Source organism: Micromys minutus, assembly GCF_963924665.1.
Source record: "Micromys minutus genome assembly, chromosome: 16".
Classification (NCBI taxonomy): domain Eukaryota; kingdom Metazoa; phylum Chordata; class Mammalia; order Rodentia; family Muridae; genus Micromys; species Micromys minutus.
Window position 1 is genome coordinate 16,746,436 of NC_137985.1, and position 12,735 is coordinate 16,759,170.

A 12,735-nucleotide genomic window follows, 5' to 3' on the forward strand; every position below is an offset into this window, starting at 1 on the left:
TTCTAGACTGGCTTGCACTGGAATGAACAAGACACTGTCTCAAACAAGGTGAACAGTTGGCACTAACACCCTAGATTGTCTTCGGACTGCCACATGTACGTTGTATCTCATGAAGCCTCCTGGCCTTGAACTAACCATATGGCTGAAGGTAACCTTGAGCTTGTGATCCACCACCCCAACCTCTTCCCTTGTGTGTTGGGCTTGCAGGAGGTAACACTGCCCCTGATTATTAGGTGCTAGGAACGGAACCCAGGACCTCCTACATAATAGGCTAGCACTGTGCCCACTGAGCCGCAGCCCCAGGAAGGGAAACTTTTAGAACTCTAAATATCAGTGTGCAAAGAGGCCTAAGAACAGCCAAAGAAAGATCAGGGACTTGGAGCTGGTTGTAGTACTGCGTGCTTGATAACCCAGCACTTGAGGGCTGAGGCAGGAGGATTGCTTAAGTGCAGGAGTTTTGTGTTGGAGTATGGTATGCTGATTGTGTGATCACACTAAGTTCAAGTCAATATAGTGATCTCCCAGTAGTGCTTAAGGAAACCCTGTTTCAGAAGAAGGAATGTAGTGGAGGGAGACAGATCACTTTTGTTCATTTGGTGTTTTTGAGGCAGGCTTTCTGGGTGTAGCCCTGGCTGTCCTGGGACTCTGTACACCAGATATCTGCCTGCCCCTGCCCCCAAGTGCTGGGATTAAAGCTATCTTCCACTAATGTCCGGCTTAGCAACACACTTAAAGAGCAAACAAGACAAGGCAGCTCAGTGGGTAAGGGCTTGCTGCATAGTCACGAGGACCCAAGTTCAGATCCCAGCACAGACACGGAGCCTGGATGGCAGTGTACATCTGGGGGCCTTTGTTACAGGGGGGTCTCTGTAGTGTCTAGCCAGCCTAGCCTGGGGTCCAGGCAAGTGAGAAACCTGTCTCAAGAAGAGCTGAATGGGCCCTGGTGAACCATGCCTGAGCTTGTCCTCTGGTCCCCGAATGCCTGTTGTATATACACAGCCACACACAGTTTTAAAGTGGAGGAAACATACAAAAGGTGAATGAGTGAAGGCCGGATATCTTAGATTGTTGAGCAGCACAGACAGAAGAAATACGAGCAAGAGAGAGGATGTGGGGAGCAGGTGCCACTCAGGGTGTGACCTCGTGTGGTGCAGACCGGAAGGAGATGAGGGGACCGCCGTGTGTATGGAAAGGTGTTCCAGACTGGAGGAGCAGGGCGAGCTGAGGGAAGAGAGGCAAGGGTTGGGAGGTGACAGTGTGACAGCGAAGAAGCAGGACTTTGGCTTCTGGTGTGGATGAGGTAGGAGCCATGGAGGCTTGTTCATGCTGTGCAAACACTCTAGCCACCGAGCCCTGCCTACAGTGTGTCCTACCACACGTGTTTCTGGAGCAGCACAAAGCCCACTGTTTGCATGGTTGTTACTGACCCCAAACAGGCAATGCCCAGGAGCTGAGGCAGAGGTCAGCCAGGCTGAGTCAGGACTGGTCGTGGTGACTCTCCTGCTGCACACTGCCGTCTCTTCCCACTCAATACATTCTTTTATTGAAATGTGAGCAAATGAGCTAACGACACAGTGAACTCCACACCCCCACTAATTTATAAAAAAAACCAATCCATTCACAGACGACACATGAGGCCATGGTAATGAGTCAGGCTGTGCTTCCAGACACCTTACCTAAGCTGGGGACTCCCTCTGTGGGCGCCCACATGACTTTCCTCGGATGAACTTTGTCTGCGCAAGCTTTTGTTTCAGTTTACAAATTACATATACTTATAGTGTGTGTGTGTGTGTGTGTGTGTGTGTGTGTGTGTGGACACGTGTGCCTCAGAGTGCCTATGGAAGCCAGAGGTCAACTGGCAGAAATGGGTTCTCTATTTCCACAGTGTGATTCCCAGGAATAGAACTCGGGGCATCAGGTTTGGTGGCATCACACCAGCTGGCTGGGCTGCAGAGACGGCTCAGCAGTGAGGAGCACTGGCTGCTCTTCCAGAGGGCTCGTGTTCAATTCCCAGCACCCACCCAGTTCACAACTGTCAGCTGCAGGATGGAGTCATTATGAAGCAAGGCGGGTCCAGCCAATCACTGGATGAGGAGGAAGGGTAGGTGGGGAAAAGTCTAGGAAGGAGGGAGGAGGAGAGGAAGCGAGGAGAATCAGGATGGAGCCAGAGAAGGAGGATCTAGATCCAGGTGATCTCAATTGGCAATAGGTAGATATGAATATTTTCAAGGGTTTCTACAGGTCAATTTGTCTTATCTAGGTGGGCAATTTATTTGCCAACTGCTTGTAAACTCGCTGTATGGATGGATTGAGAATTTAACATATAAATTTGATTGATAAATTATTGATTGCTGAGTCACGATTTTACCGGGCTGTGGGCAATGTGAGCAAAGTCCCCAGCTAGGAGAGAGGGGGTGGCTATCTGAACTCGTGGTAGAGAAGCAGCCCGGACGAGGGATCCCGGGTCAGTGGCCCGAGGCTCCACACAGATGTGCACAGGTGATAGCGCACAGGAACTGGTGGCCACCGATCACTTTTTAGTATTTACCGCAACATCCGAAGTTCCAGTTCCGGGGACTCTGACATTGTCACACATTGAAGCAGAACACCAATATACATAAAATGAAAAATATGTTAAAGGAAAAAATAATTAGGCAGAGCCAAGGCTCAAACAACAGAAGCCTCCCTGAGGATTGATAGACAATTAGTGGTTGCTGGGGGATGGTCTAACGAGACCACAGCCATCTCTGAGGATCGATGGGTGGTTAACGGAAGCTGGGCGGAAGGAAGCTCAAGACTCTGTCCCTCCTTAGGATTAACAGGCAGTAATGGTTGCTCAGGAGGAAGAGACAGTTCCTCAGTGGTGTGGCCACTGGTAAGGAGCCCACAGCCCTGTAAAGAAGGGCTGACTGGGAAGAGGGAGGAGTCAGCAGGAGTGGGAGGGGACAAGAGAGCGGGGCGGAATACATTCAAAGCTCATGTGTGCTATGAAAATGCCATAACCATTATTGTGTGTATTGTGCTAATAAAAACTTAAGAAAGACCCAGTGCCCTGTATGACCCCACCTAGGGCCCAGAAGCTGTCACAGTCTACTCTGCCTTTTTAACTCAGGAGACACTCTCCTAAGGTCCTCTAGCCCAGGTCCTAGTGGCCATGCCTCTCCTGTGCAGGAGCTCTTGTCTTGTCTTGTGTGTATGGGTGTTTTGCCTGAGTGTGTGTGCTTTCAGTCCCCTGGAGCAGCAGTTACAGACAGTCGTTAGGGACCATGTGGGTGCTGGGAATCAAACTCTTTAGAAGAGCAACAGCCAGTGCTCTTAACCACTGGGCCGACTCTCCAGTCCCTTGTCGGAGAACTCTTAAAGGTTTGGTTTTGTTTCATTTGGTTTTGATTTTTCCAGACAATCCTGTAACGTCCCAGGCTTGCCTTGAGCTCACAGAGATCCAACTGCCTCCCCAGCGCTGGTATTAAAGACATGGACCACCACAGCCTGTAGAACTCTTGATTGTGTTGTTGTTTGTGTTGCTTAGTTCTGTTTGTTTTGACACAGGATTCCACGTAACCCAGGCTGGCCTTAAACGCACTATGTAGCCAAGGATGACCTCGTCTGATACTTCTGCCTCTCCCTTAGAGTTCTGGGATGACAGGCAAGTATCACCTGGTTTCCATTAGTGAACTCCTGGCTATGCAGGACGTCTTACAGACAGCCACTCATCAACTCTGGGTGCACAGGCTCCGTTTTCTGCACCCCACAAGTGCCTCCGGGCAACAAAGGTGCTCTACAGCAGGTTCGTTTCAAGGATGCTTGTGTACTCGCACACTGCGTTCTGTACAGCTGAGCGTGGTGGTCTGTGTTACGCCTTTGTGTGTATCTGTGCATTAACCGATACCTGGGAAGATCAGGAGAGGGCACAGGATCCCATGGAACTGTTACTGTTCTGAGCTTCCATGGCGGTGCCGGGAATTGAACCCAGGTCCTCTAGTGGAGCAGCCAGTGCTCTTAACTGCTGAGCCATCTCTTACTTTTTCTTTTGAGGCAGAGTCTCACTAAGTTATCCAGGCTGGTCTATCACTCTCCCTGTGTCCAGGTAGCTAGTATTAGGCTTGGCTTACCAGGCTCTGTCAGGAGCCCTGTCTAACAGGAAAAATGGCCCACGGAAGGCTTCCCTTGCTCCCTGAAGAAAGCACAATCCCTTAGCCTTCTTTCAGAGCAAATCCAATTCTTTCAAAACTGAACAATGGGCAGGAGCCCGAATGTCCCTGCCTATATATCCTCCCTCTGGCTCAGGTCCCCAAGCAATTAGGCTAGAGCTCCCCTCAAAGACTCTCATTATGCAAAACAAAGCAGCTACGTCTGCATAATTAGCATCTCTGGCCTGTGTTTCCTGGCATGTCCTTTGAAGCAAACCAGCTCCCAACATATGAAATATTGAATTGTAAAGGAGAAGCAAGATCTCAGCACCACAAAGACAGCTTCTGTGGCTTTCCTAAAATAATCGTCTGTATGGCACGCGCCCTGCTGGCGCGTTCTCTGCAGCTGTGTAGTTAAACGCCTTGGGTCTGGCCGCCAGGTCTCAGCACACCAAGATCCCAAGTTTTGTCCTACAGGGTTAAGTTCAAATGTTCAGTCAAGTTCACTTCTGTGGAAGGTGAGGGAATGACCTAGAAGGCTTGACGCTGAACAGTCCAAATGCCATTTCCAGTCTGGAGTCTATATAGCTTGGCACCAAAGTCCCTGAAGGCCTTAACCTGAGGGACACAATGGTCTATCTCAGGAACACGCATAAAATGACAGTGTGGAGCCAGCAAGCTGGTCCAGCTGGTAAAAGTGCTTACCACTAAGACTGACCATCGAGTTCAGCTCTGGGCACCCACAGAGCAGGAGCAAACTGGCTCTTACAAGTTGTCCTCTGACCCCATACATGCCAAGCTATCCAATGCCTTCACATTACACACAAATACATATATGTAAAAAAAAAAATACAGAAAATTGTGGGCACGTGAGGAGAGGGAGGAGCCCCTCACCCAGTTGAAGCCTCTGTCTGGCAGACTCAAGGGTCCTACAGTCAGGTTCTAATCCTGCAATCTTCTAGGAATCTCACCAGAAAACCCATTTACAGGAAAGCATGAGACCTAAACTCCTCGTGCAACCAGTGGCTTCCGGTTCTACCTTATCCAATTCCACCCAGGGCACCTCCCGAGCCACCCCATAATCTCACCAAAAGACAGGGAGATTCTTTTCAAATACTTCGTTTTAATAGTGGGGGCGGGGGTGGTACACACATGAGTGCATTGCCCTTAGAGGCCAGAAGAGGGCGTTTGAGCCCCTGGAGCTTGAGTTACATGTACTTGTGAGCTACCTCTCACCGGAGCTGAGAACTGAACTCAGGTTCTTTGCAAAAGGGGGTCATCTCCCCAGCCTCCTGGGCCCTCTCTTTTCCCGAGGTCTGGTTCCCATTTTAATACTCTGGCTAATGGGCTCTAAGAGGATAAGTTATGCCCTCAAGTAGCTCTTCTTCAAATCACATTTTGTGAGCTGGAGCTTTCAAATACTCTCATGGAAGCTGCTGCCCCAATTAAGCACAGGGCTCCGTAATAGACTCAGGAGTAATTAAGCCTGAGACACACAGGGCAACGATAGAGCTCCTTCCTAGAATCCCCCAGTGAGGGGCTGGGGACGTGTTTCAGCTCTGGTCTTAGTAGTCATGGCAGCCTTGAGTTTTATCCCCAACTCTGCTAAAATGAAGAAAAGAAAAAAGCTTCCTGAGACAAAGACAGAGGGATTGTGGCTGGGTCCCCTGGGGGCAGCCACCCCCTAAGCACTGGCTGTGGGAGGGTTAGCCAACTGGAAGAGAGCAAGCAGCTGCCTCTTAATAAAATGAGGATGGAATCGAATTTGAGACTGGGTAATTTAATCAGCAAGCTGAGGTGGCTTGGGGCTTATATATTTATTTGGACTTTTCTTCCTTCCAGAAAAGCATCTAAGTGGTTTACAAGGATATGTAAAACACCACACAATGGTTCCAATTAAATTTGAGAGTGGGATCAGACACTCTGGGAGGGCGGGCTGCCAACCCACAGCCAAGGTGGTCAGATGTCTGTTCTTGCACTTTACCCAGCCAATTTGAGACTAAGAATCCAGCCCACACAAATCATAAGGATCATCTGGCCAAGTACCAGGCTGCTACAAAGACCTTCGTTAAAAAGATGTTTTTCAAATGACAATTTAGGGTGCGTGCACACAAACACAGGTGCACGCAGGTGCCATGATGTGGGTGTATGTGTTGCTCAGAGGACAGTTTGCAGTTCTCTTCTGCTGCAGGGGATCTAGGGGTTGAACTCCAAGGACCTCTACCTACTGAGCCGTCTTACTGGGCCCCTAAAAGGATTTTATTAGGCACTGCCTAAACTAGACAGGTAGGAGTGTTTCTTTCTTAAGTTTCTAATTACACAGTAATTGGTATAATAACTTAACATTATAAGATGCATCCACAGAAAGGAACATTATACAGCAATAAAAACCGGGGACTCTGGGCCCTAGAGTGTTTCTTTAGCAAACATAGGAATTGGATTCCATCCTCATATCACACAGAATGTCATATGGAAAATATATATGGAACTCAGAGCTCCAGAAATTCTAGAAAAGGGCTGTGCCAACCAGTCTTACCCTCATCTCTAAGTCAGAAATTCTTATCACTGGCTTTTTGTCTTCTCAGTGTGTGTGTGTGTGTGTGTGTGTGTGTGTGTGTGTGTGTGTGGTGTTGGAGGAGGGTCAGAGGTTAACTTGTAGGAGGTGGGTCTCTCCATCATGGGGAACTCCATCTCAGGTAGGCAGGCTTGGTAGTAAGAGTCTTACCTAGTGAGCCATGTCACCATTTAAACAATGAGCATTAATCCCCCTGTAAGGAGATGTAGATGGAAGATGTAGATGTAGATGGGCCTGCTCTAGCTAAGCAAGCGACTCACCACACAGCCCAGCCCCGTGACTCTTGTCAGGACTCTTGTAACCCTTCTTTCCTCGTGCCTTGTTTTGTTTGAGGAAAGGTCTCATTGAGCCCAGGCTGGGCCCTAACTCTATGTAGTTGAGGATGATCATGACCCAGTGCCAGGATTACAGGTTTGTGACACCACACCCAGTTTTATGCCACATGAAGGTGGCACCCAGGGCTTCCTGTGTGCTGGACACTTGCTCAACCAACCGAGACGCAGCCCCAGCTCCAAAGCGTGTTTAAATTCTTTTTTTTTTTTTTTTAATTTTGGCAAAGGAGTAAGAGGAGCATACACAGAGAGGAGACAGAGAAAAACGAATGTGTTAAAACCCAGCCCCGACAGCATATGGCTGGCCAAGAACTTGGCTCGTAGTTCCTCAGCACAAAACTCAAAAAGAGAAAGCTGGTCACTTCTGCTGTCCCCAGTGTCCTGAAAGCAAAGCACACCAGATGCTCCCAAGAAGCAGCAACTATTTTTGGTACTGAGGACAGGCAGGGATTTCTCCCACGGCCTCCCAAAAAGGATTCTGTGATGTCACCCACGTCTTTCCGGGCAAAATCCAAAATACGGTTAGGAGCTGCCCTTCCCCCTCCCCCTTTGCTGCCCCTCCCCCTTGTGTTGCCTCCTGGTTTCTCTCTTTCTCGTCCCTTTGTTTCCATCCTTTCTCTCCTCTCCCCTCCTCTTTTTCTTTCTCTTCTCTCCTTGCCTCCTTCTCTCACTTTTTTCTTCAGCCAAATTCTTGGTCTGCAGCCCAGGCTGTCTCAAACTCACAGCCTTTCTGCCTCCGCCTTCAGAACGCCTGGACTCTAGGTGAACACTCGCACGCTTGCTTGCACACCCGGTCCCTGAGGTTTTTCACTTCTAGTCCAGCGGAGTAGAGCCTACTTCACAAGGTCCTGCCTGGATTTGTGCACTCAACTGACAACTTGAACACTGTGAAACCCAGGCAAGTTGGTTAACTGATCTGAGCCTCACCCTTCTTGTCTGTAAAACTGACACATTAACTGTTCCTACCTCACAAGGATCCCTGGAGGATGCAATGGTTTTAAAAAGATAGCCAATAGCATATGCATTTTGAATTAGAATAGCCCCAGGCAGATGGGGTTAGAAATTGGTCAAAGTCACCATTAGGCTGTACAGTTTTCTTGGTGGCACTGGTGATGTGGCCCAGGGTCTCATACATTCTAGATAGGCACCGTGCCACTGAGCTGCACACCAGCCCTGAGGGTGTTATTAAAATTGCTACCTTCGTGACACCCAAAGGCCAATTAAGTAATGTGTGTGTATCTGTGTGTGTGTGTGTATCTGTGTGTGTGTGTGTGTGTGTGTGTGTGTGTGTGTGTGTGTGTGTGCCAGAGGACAACCTCAGGTATAAGTCTTCAAGAGCCATCCACCCCTTAACAAATGTTTTTATCACTTTGTGAGCCAGCACGTGGAAGTCGGAAGACAACTTCCTAGAGTCCTCTCCTTACGTCTTTATGTGGGATCTGGGGATGAACCCCAGGAAGCACCTGCACCCACTGAGCCATCTCGCCAGCCCTACCTTATGTTTAGACAGAGTCTCTCCCTGGCCTGAAGCTCTCAGTTCAGCCCGACTGGCTGCCAGTGAAGCCCAGAATCCTCCTGTCTCTACCTCCCCAGTATTGGGTTAAAAGCGTGCACCACCAGGCTCAGTGTTTTCTAGAGTCTTTATGCTTGCAAGGTAAGTACTTGACCAACTCAACCATCTCTCAGACCTGCACTTGTCTATCTATTTATATTATTATTACTATTTTATGTGCATCGAAGTACATATGTAATCACAAGCAAGCCATGTGCATGTGGAGACCATATGACAGCCTTCAGAAGTAGGTTCACCTTCCACTGTGTGGGTCCTGGGACTCAAACTCAGGTCTTCAGGTTTGCATGGCAGATGCCTCCTTGCCAGCCCCCTGGATGTCTGTCTGTTTATCACTATACTGACATACCTGAGTCCTTTGGAAGAGGTTTAGTGAGCCCTGCACTCTAGAGATACAAGGACATGGTGCTGGCACTGAGGTGGTCCTAGTGACTGAAGCCACGTGATGGAGTGATGGATGCAGCTCACATCAGAAGTGTGAAAACCTCTCATGGGTAGCACTAATTCTCAGCTTGATCTAGAACCCCCGGGAAATGGGCATGCCTGTGCAGGTTATTTTGATGACATTAATTGATGTGGAAAGACCGTTATAGTTGTGGGTGGGACCATTCTCGTGTGTTAACTTGACACAACCAAGAGTGACCTGGAAAGATGGAGCCTCTACTGAGAAAATGTTCCATCAGATTGGCCTGTGGGCAAAGACGAAGGATCATTTTCTTGATTGATGGTTGAGGTGGGAGGACCCGCCCACTGTGAGCATTGCTACCCCTGGGATGCATAAGAAAGCAGGTTGAACCTCTTTGGTTGCAAATACCTTTGATCCCAGCACTCTGGAGGCAGAGTCAGGGGGCTCTGAGGCCAGCCTGGGCTACCAAGCAAATCCCAGGCCAGCCAAGGCTACACAGAAAAACCCTGTCTCGAAAAACAAACAAGCTGAACAAGCCACGAGGAGCAAGCCAGCAAGGAGCTCTCCGCTTCGGTTCCTGCCTGTGGTTTCTACCTCGAGTTCCTCCTGACACCCCGAGTATTAGTCAAATAAACCTGCCCCAGTCACCAAGATTCCACAGCATGACTGAAGCAAAACTAGTACACTTGGGTGGTGAATGTAACAAAAATAGAGTCGCCAGGCCGAGCCGCCAGGCCGGACAGCGGTGGCCATTGCTTCCGGCTATGGCTGCAGAAGCTGCATTGCCAGCTGCATTAGCTCGGGCTGGCTTGACCTTCCTGCAGTGAGTGACCGTATCCCTGAACTGCGAGTCAGAATACGTGTTTTCTGCCAGGCACTCGAAAGGCCCAGGCAAGTGGATCTCTTGTGAGTTTTAGGCCAGCCTGATCTACAGAGTAAATTCTGGGATAGCCAAGGCTATGTAGAAAAACTCTTCCTCAAAGTAAACAAAGAAAAACAAAACAAAAAGAATAAGTGTTTTATTTACAAATATTTTATTTTATTTTATTGGTGTCTCCCTCCATGTACGTCTGTACCACATGCATGCAGTGCCCACCGAGACCAGAGGACAGTGTTGGACCCCTTGGACTGGAGTTATAGATGGCTGTGAGCTTCCATGTGTCAGGTCCTCTGGAAGAGCGGAAAGTGTTCTTAACCACAGAGCTACCTCTCCTGTCCTGTTGCTTGGCCATCATTGTAGGGAGGAACATGTGTGCCGCAGCGTGCATGTGAAGTCAGAGGCTAACTCTGTGGAGTCTGTTCTCTCTTTCCACCTTCATGTGGGTTCCAGGGATCTAACTCAGGTCCCCAGGTTTGAACAGCAAGCCCCGTTATGAGGTGAGCCATCTCACTGGCCCCGCGAGCCGGAATAGAGCTTTTGTGGCTTAAGTTGCTTTTGTCGAGGTATTTTTGTCACAGCAACAGGAAAAGACACTATGACACATTTCCAGGTCAAAAGTAAGGGAGGCTGGGCCACAGTCTGTCCTAAACATGTTAATAATCTGTCAGGCTAGCTATGGATTTTTTTATTTGTCTCACTCTGTAGCCCTGACTGCCTGGAACTATGTAGACCAGGCTGGCCTTGAACTCACAGCTCTGGAATCCACATGCTTCCATCCTCCAAAGAACACCCTGATGAGGACCAGGCTGTACTTCAGTTAGAGACGGCGAGTGTAGCATTTATTAGCAAGCTCCATCCTCAGGAAGAGAGAGAGCGCTCTGGAGAGAGGGGGAGGGGAGGGAGAAGGAAGGGAGAGGCTTGGATCCCAGCATCACACTGACTTGGAACTTGTGGTTCTGGGCAGAGAGTACAGAATACAGAAGCCCCAGCAGTAGCTCTGCATCTGACGGGTGCTCTGAGGACATAGCATCTGCTAACAGGTTTGATCCTCATTACAAGGCTGAGAGGTGCCACTTTTCTCTAGGGCAGAGAAAAGCCAAGAGTCTTGGCCACAGTAGCACAGCCTGTAAGTAATGGTGCCACGGTTCAAACATGATCTCCCTCCAGGCTAACATGCTCACAGAAAACATGACCTCAATGCCCTTCCCCTGCCTCTTTCCTCTAAGCCTGGGTCCCAATGACCATTCAGGCCTCCGGGAGTAATTAAGACAGACCTCTGCCCAAGATAGAAAGTGGCTGAATGTTGGTGGGCAGGTAGGTCAGAGACCAAATGTCTTCACACATTCACAGTGAATCGCCCCTTGTCTCCCCTCCTTCTCCCCCTCTCCCAGGAGGGCTGTCAAGCTCAGACTGACAGGGGCTCCTAGCAGGCTCAGAAGCAGTCCTGGAAGAGGGGCTGTGATAAATGCTTCAGGGACACGCCTGGCTGCTGCATCTGAACCGTGTCGGCAGCCAGCCCTCTGGAGAGCTTGAGATAATAGCCAGCTGCCTTTGTCCGACCTGGAGGTGCCGAGCAAATCCCACCTGAGTGCTAAGCTTGTCAGGCTTTAAGAAAGATATCAGCTCACCTGGCCAGACTGCAGGGCAGGGAACTGTTTGAGCCACAGCAGCTGTGCCTGGGAGAGATGGGGGACAGAGTGGGTAAGGCCATGAATGCCCACTTCCTCACCCATTCACACATTCAGTCACTCCCTCACTTCATTCATTCCCCATCCATTTGTATACCTATTCATTCATTCATTCATACATTATCTCTCCACCCACTGGTCTAATAATCTATCTTTCTGTTCCTTTGTCTATGCATCCAAACATCCATTCACCTATTCCTCTATTATCTCTCCATCTTTCCATCTATTAATGTATCCATTCATCTCTTCATCTCCCCATTCACCCCTCTGTCTTCCCATCCTTCCATTTGTGTATTCATTCATCCTTCCATTGTTCATTCATTCATTCACTCATTCATCTATCAAGCACTATATTCATTTTGTATGTATATGTATGTATACATAGTCTTATGTAGATGTTTGTGTGAGCATGCATGTGTGGAGGTCCGAGATTAACACAGGTGCTTGCCTTTATTTATTATTTATTTTCGAGTGTCTACTGCGGATTTCAATGGCTCACTAGGATTGCTGGCCAGGGATCTGCAAGGATCCCCCATCTCTGCATTTGCAGAGCTGAGGTCACAGGCTCATGTTACCAGATGTGAGGTTTTTACATGGGTTCTGAGGGTCCACACTTAAATCTGCTTATTTGTAAGGCAAGTGCTTTACCAACCGAGCCATATCCCCAGCCCCAGTTTTTTGTTCAGTTTAGAAGTTCTGGCCTTCAACTCCTAATCCTCCTGTTTCTACCTGAGTCCTGGAGTAGGAGGAATGCCTACTATGTTTGGTTGTTTGCAGATCTTTGTCCATGCCGTGTTATTTCCTTCCTGGGTCATATACAGCAGCCTGCTCATCCGTTAAGATGTTAAGATTGGGTATGGTGTGCATGTGTCTTTTGTTTGTTTGATTGATTGGTTGGTTGGTTGGGATTTTTGTTTTGATTTGGGCTTCTTGTTTTGGTTTTTGTGTCTAGTTGGTTTTTTTTGGGGGGGGGGGGACAGGGTTTCTTTGTTTGACCCTGGCTGTCTTGGAACTCACTCTGTGGACCATGCTAACCTTGAACTGATAAGAGCTCTATCTGCCTCCTTGCTGGGATAAAAGGCATGTTCCACCACCACCCCGGGGGTAAGTATGTCTTCTAAAGGCTCCTGTTCTTGGTCCCCAGGATGGTCACT

General features: G+C 48.9%; 1 protein-coding gene across 3 annotated transcripts in view; it reads right to left on the bottom strand.

The window, feature by feature from the left end:
- Window positions 1-12,735, bottom strand: part of OLFM2 (olfactomedin 2) — a gene marked incomplete at both ends in the record, with an annotated part of 76,971 nt that overhangs the window by 7,493 nt on the left and 56,743 nt on the right. The gene's annotated exons all lie outside the window — the stretch shown is intronic.